Source organism: Bufo bufo, chromosome 5 (assembly GCF_905171765.1).
Source record: "Bufo bufo chromosome 5, aBufBuf1.1, whole genome shotgun sequence".
NCBI classification, from domain to species: domain Eukaryota; kingdom Metazoa; phylum Chordata; class Amphibia; order Anura; family Bufonidae; genus Bufo; species Bufo bufo.
In genome coordinates, this window is record NC_053393.1 from 442,298,641 (window position 1) to 442,308,341 (window position 9,701).

The window sequence follows — 9,701 nt, forward strand, 5'->3', positions numbered from 1 at the left end:
AGGCTTGCATGCAGCTGCTCAGCCATGAAAACCCCTGCCATGAAGCTCCCGGGGCACAGTTTTTGTCTTGATGTTAATAACAGAAGCGGTTTGGAGCTCTACAGTTATTGAGTCAGCAGAGCGTTGGTAACTTTTATGCACTATGTGCCTCAGAACACAGTGACTCTACTCTGTGACCTTACATGGTCTACCACTTTGTGGCAGAGTTGCTCTGCTCCCTAAATGTTTCAACTTTGCAATAATAAAACTCACAGTTCATGGAAGAAGTTTCAAAAACTGACTTGTAGCAACAGTCCTATCACAGTACTACAATAAGCTCTTTAGAGCGATCCATTCTTTCATACGTTTGTAAAGGCAGACTGCATGGCTAGGGGCTGGATTTTAAAAATCTGTGGCAATAGGACTGAATGAAAAACCTGAATTCAATTATCTAAAGTTGTGTCCTAGTACTTTTGTCTATATAGTATGTGTGTTTGTTGTTCTGCGTTACTTTACCTACCTTATAATGTACGTTTTTTATTTATTTTATGCACTTATATAGCACTGACATATTCCGCTGTGCTTTACAGACATTAGCATCAAGTTGTCCCCAATGGGGCTCACAATCTAAGGCCTCTGTCACACTTGCGTTGTCCGGATCCGTCGTGTACTCCATTTGCCGGAGGTGCCCGCCGGATCCGTAACAACGCAAGTGAACTGAAAGCATTTTGAAGACGGATCCGTCTTCAAAATGCGTTCAGTGTTACTATGGCACCCAGGACGCTATTAAAGTCCTGGTTGCCATAGTAGTAGTGGGGAGCGGGGGAGCAGTATACTTACCGTCCGTGCGGCTCCCGGTGCGCTCCAGAATGACGTCAGAGCGCCCCATGCGCATGGATGACGTGATCCATGCGATCACGTCATCCATGCGCGTGGGGCTCCCTGACGTCACTCTGAAGCGCCCCGGGAGTCGCACGGACGGGCAGTATACTGCTCCCCCGCTCCCCACTACACTGTACCATGGCAAACAAGACTTTAGTGTCCCGGCAGCCATGGTAACCATTCAGAAAAAGCTAAACGTCGGATCCGGTAATGCGCCGAAACGACGTTTAGCTTAAGGCCGGATCCGGATCAATGCCTTTCAATGGGCATTAATTCCGGATCCGGCCTTGCGGCAAGTCTTCAGGATTTTTGGCCGGAGCAAAAAGCGCAGCATGCTGTGGTATTTTCTCCGGCCAAAAAAGTTCCGATCCGGAACTGAAGGCATCCTGATGCATCCTGAACAGATTTCTCTCCATTCAGAATGCATTAGGATAATCCTGATCAGGATTCTTCCGGCATTGAGCCCCGACGGCGGAACTCTATGCCGGAACAAAACAACGCAAGTGTGAAAGAGCCCTAAGTTCCCTATCAGTATGTCTTTGGATTGTCGGAGGAAACCTTCACAACACGGGGAGAACGTACAAACACCATGCAGATGTCCTTGGTCAGATTCAAACCTAGGACCCCAGCGCTGCAAAGCACTAGTGCTAACCACTGAGCCACCATGCTGCCCTGAATTTCATTTGTCATTATAGGCCAGTAGGCACCATCACCATATGGCTCTTTTATCCATATTACTTGGTAGATTTGGTCAAATTTAAATTTATTAAATTTGGAAATCGCCAGCAACGTGACACAGAGAACAGGACATAATAACCATTGACGGAGTGAATAAAGTAGGATATAGTGTAATCAGTGTCAATGGACTAAAGGTTGAAAATATACAAAAGAGTGCAGAGGTGAGTAATCAATTATATCTGGATTTCAGGTATCAAGTATCAGAAAAAGTGAAAGGTTGATGTGATAAGGTGAAACTGAACACTAAGGTAGAGCGGCCTCATTAGAAGTATCCTGCAGGGCTGAAGACTATTACTTTTAACTTGATGCTGTTTTTATGGTTACCTTAGATCAGGGTTTCTCAACTCCGGTCCTAGGGACACACCTACCGGTCAGGAATTGAGAATGTCCCACAGAATGAATACCTGTGGTAAGTCGTGATGCATGCACACTAATTATCACCTGGTCAATACTAAGGAAATCCTGAAAACATGACTGGTAGGTGGGTCCCGAGGACTGGAGTTGAGAAACCCTGCCTTAGATAATGCTATTTATACAATGGAAACTCCACAAATATACAAAGGACATTTTGCTGTAATACAACTAGTATATATATATATATATATATATATATATATATATATATATATATATATATTCAAAAGATGAGGCAGCACTCCAGTAGATAAGCTGAAAAATGGTGGACCCTTTAATGACCCACCGGGTCCACCATTTTTCACCTTATCTACTGGAGTGCTGCCTCATCTTTTGAATATATATAATTTTACTAGCTGTTGAGCCTGCAGCTTGGAGGATTTGCACCCGTGGTCTATTGGACTAGTGCTGCTGTCTAATTTTTGTTTGTGTGTTTTTTATTTATATATATATATATATATAAAAAACAAAAAAGTTCAGTGGCAGCACCGTCAGAGGAAAAGCTATGGGTGCAGCTGGCCCAATGTGGATAAAGCCAATCCAAATAGATAAAATTGCAAAAAAGGGCAGCACTCCAGAAAGTAAAAGAAGAAAAAACTTTAATTACCCATATGTGGGACAGGCTATATATAAAATATTTGGTAGCACTGTAATTGTACTGACCCAGAGTATAAACTTAAAATGTTATTTGTACCAAAAGTGAGTGCTGCAAAACTTATAAACTAAATGGTGCCCAGAAATAGTACCATTAAAAAGTACACATACGACTACATCGATCGAAAACTAAAAAAAATGATAGCTCTTGGAATGAGAAAAAAATGCTTCTTTGCCAAGGCTGAAAACAAGCTGATCACTAAGGGGTTAATTTAATTCCCAACATTTGCGTGCAATCTATTTTTGCATTTCTTCAACACATGCAGCATAAACTACTCACTTCCTACAGTTTTTTTTTTATAGTGCACTCTCTTTGCATAAGAACTGTGCTAGAGTATACATTTTGGTTACAAATTTGAATTTTTGTGCAATTTTTTTCTACAATCACTATTTGCTGTAAAGTTGCATACAATTGGTTGTATGCATTCATTATTATGTTGTGTTTCAATACATGGTATGCTGTGTGCTCATTAAATGTAGATTTTGTCAGCATAGCAGCTGTTTGCAGGGTACAGTATATATTTTTTAGACATTTGTGGATGACGGCTAAATATTATGTGACCTCGAGTCACCTCGACAGCACACAATATTGTTAATGTATATATTTGTGGTAGATATGAGCTTTCACACATTGATATATTATTTTTGCATTGTTTTTGTGTGTAACCATTTTGTTTGAATGTGCTTTTTAGGTTCATGTTTATTGTGATGCATTTTTAAAAAATAATAAAGTGGCAGCACAAAATACGACTCCAGCAGAACCAAATACCACAGTGCAGAACAAAGTACTCGCCCAGCAGAACCAAATACAACAGGGCAGCAGAAATTATTGCCCTGGCAAAACCAAATCCCACTGTGCAGCACGAAATACAGCTCCAGCAAAACCAAATACCACAGCACAACATAAAATACTGCCCTAGGAGAACCAAATACTACAGTGCAACATAAAATACTGCCCTAGGAGAACCAAAGACCACAGTGCAGTACAAAATACAGCCTAGCAGAACCAAATGGCACAGTGCAGTACAAAATACAGCCTAGCAGAACCAAATACCACAGCACAACACAAAATATAGCCCTAGCAGAACCAAATACTACAGTGCAACATAAAATACTGCCCTAGGAGAACCAAATGGCACAGTGCAGCACAAAATACAGCTCCAGATGAACAACATACAACACTGCAGAAGAAAGTACTGCCCCAGCAGAACCAAATACAACAGGGCCGCAGAAATTATTGCCCTGGCAAAACCAAATACTGCCCTAGGGGAACCAAATACCACATTGCAGCACAAAATAAAGCCCTTACAGAACCAAATACTACAGAGCAGCAGAAAATACTGCCTCAGCAGAACAAAATACGTACCACTGTATAGTACAAAATACTGCCCTAATAGAACGGAATACAACAGTGCAGCACAAAGCACTGCCCCAGCAGAACCAAATACAACAGTGCACCAGAAAATACAGCCCCACAGAGCCAAAAGCCACAGAGCATCACAAAATACAGCTCCAGCAGAACCAGATACCACAGTGCATCATAAAGTACTGCCCCGGCATAACCAAATACTACAATGCAGCATAAAATACTAGCCTACGAGAATCAAACACCACTGTGCAGCACAAAATACTGCCCCAACAGAAACAAATGCCACAGTACAGCACAAACTTTTCCCCCAGCAGAACCAAATACAACAGTGCAGCACAAAGTACTGCCCCAACAGAACAAAATACAACAGTGCAGCACAAAGTACAACCCCAGCAGAACCAAAAGCCACAGTGCAGCAAAAAGTTCTCCTGGAAGGGTCTATGGACAGTCTGCCCCATGTGAATGAATCCTTAGGGTATTTTCGCACAAAATGGATATGCTGCGGATTTGTATTTGCTGATTTTCTCATCGCAAATTCTCAGCATTGTACAGAATAAGCAAAGTCGATAAGGTCAGTGGCGTGCCAAGGTTGGGGAGGGGGGGTCGTTCTGCCCTGGGTGGCAGCTCTGTGGGGTGGGGCAGATGCAATGAGCGCTTCCATCAATAGCTCATTGCTAGGGCGCTGGGAAGATGGCAGTCCTTTCATGTGCTGACCGATCAGCAAACCACGCTCCTTCCCTCTGCTGCATCTTCAGTGTGCTTTATATTTCATGAATGATCATTTGCTGAAGTGTATGAACATTCATTATATAATATGTTTTTATTATTTGATTCCCACTCAGAACAGCCAGTATGCAGTGCTGGTGGACACGTGTCTCATAGTTCAGTCCCAGTGATTTAACTGATCACACTAGAAGGGGTTTCTTCTCACCCAGATGCAATGAGCTCTTCTATCGATACAAATGGAAGCGCTCAATGCTAGAGCGCCGGGGAGATGGCAGTCCTTTCACTTGCTGACCACTCAGCTCCCCACGCTCCTTCCCTCCTCCAGGCTGGCTGCTGCACCATTCAGCCCAATAGACACAGATCACACTGCCGGCCTGTGTAGGAGGAGCCCGGGAACCTGCCTGTGCACTCCTCCCACACTGTGCTGTAGGGCGATCTGTGCCTACAGGGGAGTGCTGGTGGTGATCTGATCATCAGGAATGGGACAAGATGAGTAGTTAGTTTTTATTATTTTATTAACACTGAGGGGGCACAGAGAGGGCATTACTGCTGCGAAGATCGGAGGTTGTGGATTGTATTAATCACCTAGGCAAGATAAAGATGCAATTGTCTTTATTCTATCATCCTCAGTTATACAGCAAATGAAAATAAATGGCCCTGACAATAGAGATGGCCTTGCGGTTCGCTCGGCGGTTGTTTCGCGGCGAACTTTGCGTGTTCGCGATTCGCCGAACATGCGAACATATGGAGATATTTGCGCCCGCCATATTCTTTTACATTGTAAAGAACTCTGACCCATGACACATCCATCAGGTGGTAGAGGACAGCCAATTGAGACATTTCAGCACATGGACATACCCCCCACCTTATAAATAAACCTGATCTGGCCGCCATTTTACATTCAGTGTTTTGCCAGTGTAGGGAGAGGTTGCTGTGTGGAGCAGGGACAGGCTGATAGGGACACCAAACACTAGCTAATAGGGCCACAAAAGTCATTTTAAGGACTGGTATAGGTGTGCTATCGATAGGTGTGATACACAGAGGGGTGTGATATACTTATAATATACTTTTATAATGAGTCAAAAACACTATATAGTGATCACCTGGAAGTCAGGGGGCTAGGGGCTCACTAGGGCTATTTTTATATAGGGTAAGGTCCCGGACGGGGTCGCTCTTATCAGGGCGAGTGGTCTGTGGTTAGGCTATCAGGGCCAGAATAGCACCCCCCTGTAGGGCAATATCAGGGACAGTTCTTTGCCACCCTGTCCTTCAATACCACATCATCATCTAGCCCAGGGATAGATGTTTTTTGCTTTCTCTCCGGGATTCATCAATGTGCACTGGAACCCCCCGGATTGTGGTAGGACATATGGTTTCTGATTTGGTGCCGCCGAGCACTTGTTATTGCCTACCACATCTATGCTTTTTGCTTAACTTTAATAATTTAATTTATTTTCATTTTGAGAGATATCTTTTCCATTCACACGTCCGCAAAATGGGTCCGCATCCGTTCCACAATTTTGCGGAACGGGTGCAGCCCTATTTATTTTTAATGGGGCTGGAATGTGCTGTCCGCAAACCGCATTTGTGGATCCGAACTTCCGCATCCGTGCTTCAGTTTCCGCAAAAAAATAGAACATGTCCTATTCTTGTCCGCAATTGCAGACAAGATTAGGCATTTTCTATTATAGTGCCGGCGATGTGCGGTCCGCAAATTGCGGAATTCACATTGCTAATGTCCGTGTTTTGCGGATCCGCAAAACACTTATGGACGTGTGAATGGACCCTCATAGTAACATTATTAAAGGTTACGTTTTATCTTTATGTATATTCAAATGGATTGCCTTCCGTGTACAATGTTATAATATACTTTCTATGTTAGAAAGTATATTATAGTGCATTTGTATTGTGCGGCCGTTGTGTGCGGTTCTGCTGCGATACTGCAGGTATATAGAGGGACAAGCGTTATTGGAACAAATAATTTCTACTGGTGTGATATACCAGTCGCCCCCCAAAAAAAACTGATTGAAGCGGGGTGTTATATACCAATATACTTTCTTTATAGTTCATTTGGGTACTGTATAGTGCATTTGCGCATGCGCGTACGCGAAAATTATATTGCCGATATTTCGCATTGAAAAAAATAATGAATGGAGATTGCAAATTCGAATAATACATCTGGTATGTCACTGTCCATGTTGTGGGACTATTTGTGCACTTCTAGTAATTATTGCTTGGCTGCAAATATGAGCTGAAGGTTTCTCAGGTTCACCTGCAATCAAAATGAGTGGGACTTGCCGCGAACTTGCAGTTCGCGAACATTTGATCATTTTCAAGCGATTGCGTTCGCGAACCGTCCCGGCAGATGTTCGTCCATCACTACCTGACAAGCTGCATCCTTGGACACTTGGGAGAACACTGTCACGGCGGAGAGTGTGGGAAACCCCCCACCGTGCGATGTTAAAGGGAAAGGGAAACCGCTAGGCCAGGACAACAGAATCAGGGAGCTGGTCACCTCCTAAAGCGTCCCTAACTCTGACCCTGACTCCTAACCGTATGAGCCAACCCAGATGGTAGGAGGGCTCATACTAAGGAACCTCGGGTCCCTACTAGCCCTCAGGAAATCCCTGGACTAGGAGCAGGGTAAGACGACCTGTTCCTCCTAGAGACGGACGAACAGGAGTCTAAACTGGCCAAGCTGCAAGGAAAGGGAAACAAATACAACATATGGATATGGTAGGTGAGTGAAACCACTTCCACACCTACCTGCCACAGACACACAGACTGGAACCCGTGCTCAAATGCTGAAGTCCACACCAAACACAAAGGGAGACAGCACACAAACATTAAACACACAGGAACCAGATCCATAACTGCAATAAGGTAAAACACCACACAAACATAAGGTTAACATCAGTACATGTTTTTATGACCACAAGGGTGGCCCTCACTGGACAGATGGTATAAGACCAGGAGGATGACTCCAGCATAAGGCATGGCTGGAGTACCCCTCAGCTACAGGGATGCAGCAGAGGCTAAATAGCCCAAGTAGCCACACCCACAAACAAACTAGGAAAGGCGTTAACCCTTCCAAACCCAGACATGGTAAGTGTCACTTAAAGGAGAAATGCACACATAACATAAATCCCGTGCACACCAAACAGGGAAAGTGAACACATACTGTACATACATATGTTGCCAGATGCAACAGCATGCCTTGACAGCGAGCCGCCTAGCAACCAGCTCAGGCTGCTACACTGCCAAACCTCATTATGTTGCCAGCGGCAACCACACGTGAGACAAACATACAAACTGTCCTCACCTGCGGTAGACAACAAGCAGACCGCTGGCAACTGCATGCGACACAAAGAGTCACGACCATAGGCCGTGACAAACACCCTCTGAGACCCAGTCCACAATATCCGAAGCTGGGACCTGTAGTTCCACTGCCCCATACCAGGCTTTACTCACTGTCTCCCATACATTTAGTATCACCCGCAGGTATATTTTGCAGTCACAGCCAATGCTTATCCAGACGACGGACACCACGACCGAAGCGCATGGATCCAACTCCAACCAGCAACCCCTCTCATCTCCTAATTAGTATCCTAAGTACCCCAACGCCACCCCCAGGTCTGAGCACATGCCCCTGGGAACACCCCCACCCAATGTTAACTGTAGATTGGTGGCTGTATTTCCCTAAGGCCGTGCCCCTCACCTGAGATTACATGTGAGACCCCCTGTGGGGACAGCACCACTGGGTCTACCTATCACCATCCACATAAAGGGAGTAGTTGCTGGGAGAAAAATAGCTAAATCAAGGCCCCCAAGACACTAACGAGGCTAATGGAATGATTGCTTTACTCTAATTACCAATCTCATGTCAGAACTTATGTGGACATAAGGTCCAGCCAGAATGTCTCACCTCATGGCTCTGGGATCTGGATGAGCATGGTGTGTGTATGCGTGGACTGTGGCTCCCACGGCTCCCCTCCTGACCCACTAACAAAGTTTATTATGCACCCTAAAACACCAGCATCCCTAAGAGCTGAGGGGTCTGCTGTAAGTCCATTAGTCCAGTAATTTGTAGTCCACAGCCAGCTCTTCACAACTTCCGTAAAGGGGGCACAGAAATGGCATTACTACTGTGAAGGGAGCACAGAGAAGGCATTACTACTGTGAAGGGAGCACAGAGAGGGGATTACTACTGTGAAGGAGGCACAAAAGGCATATCTACTGTGAGGGGGGCATGGGGAGGCACAGTGATGGCATAACTACTCTGGAGGGGATTTGGGGGGTAATATTTCTCCTTGGGGAGAGCACCTGAATAAGCGTGGAGGCTTATAGGCCATACATGCTCCTCTGGAATTCTGGGAAGAAAGGGATGCAAATAAGCTTTTAGCAAGCTCTGCCTCTAATGCCACCAGATATAAGGCAGCTATCCTAAAAGTCAATGTTTGACCTTGTAAATAGGCCTTGAGACATGACTCGGATATTAAATAAGCCAGCACCTGATCTTCAGACTGCTGTTTCAGGGTGATTGCCCTCATCAGTGCAGAGCAGAGAGTACTGGCTTACATCAGGTGGAATTAGAGGCAGAGCTTTCTAAGAGCTCATTTGCATCCCTTTCTATTCTGAAGGGGACACAGAGAGAGCATAACTAGTGTAAGTTGGGCACAATGAGGGCATAACAACTGTGAAGGGGCTGTCACGGATGGATGGTGTACAGGAAACAAGACAATGCAATATATTCAATGACTCACTGGATCCACAACTAAGGAACAAAAGGGAGACCCCTGCCTGAGGCCTGCCACTCTCCCTGACTGCTCAGCCTATGCGAACACCCCAAAGGTGGATGGGCGCATATCCACGTACCTCGGCTATCTAATACCTGAAGACCCTACAATAGTGAGGGGACACGACCACCGGCTCCCTACAC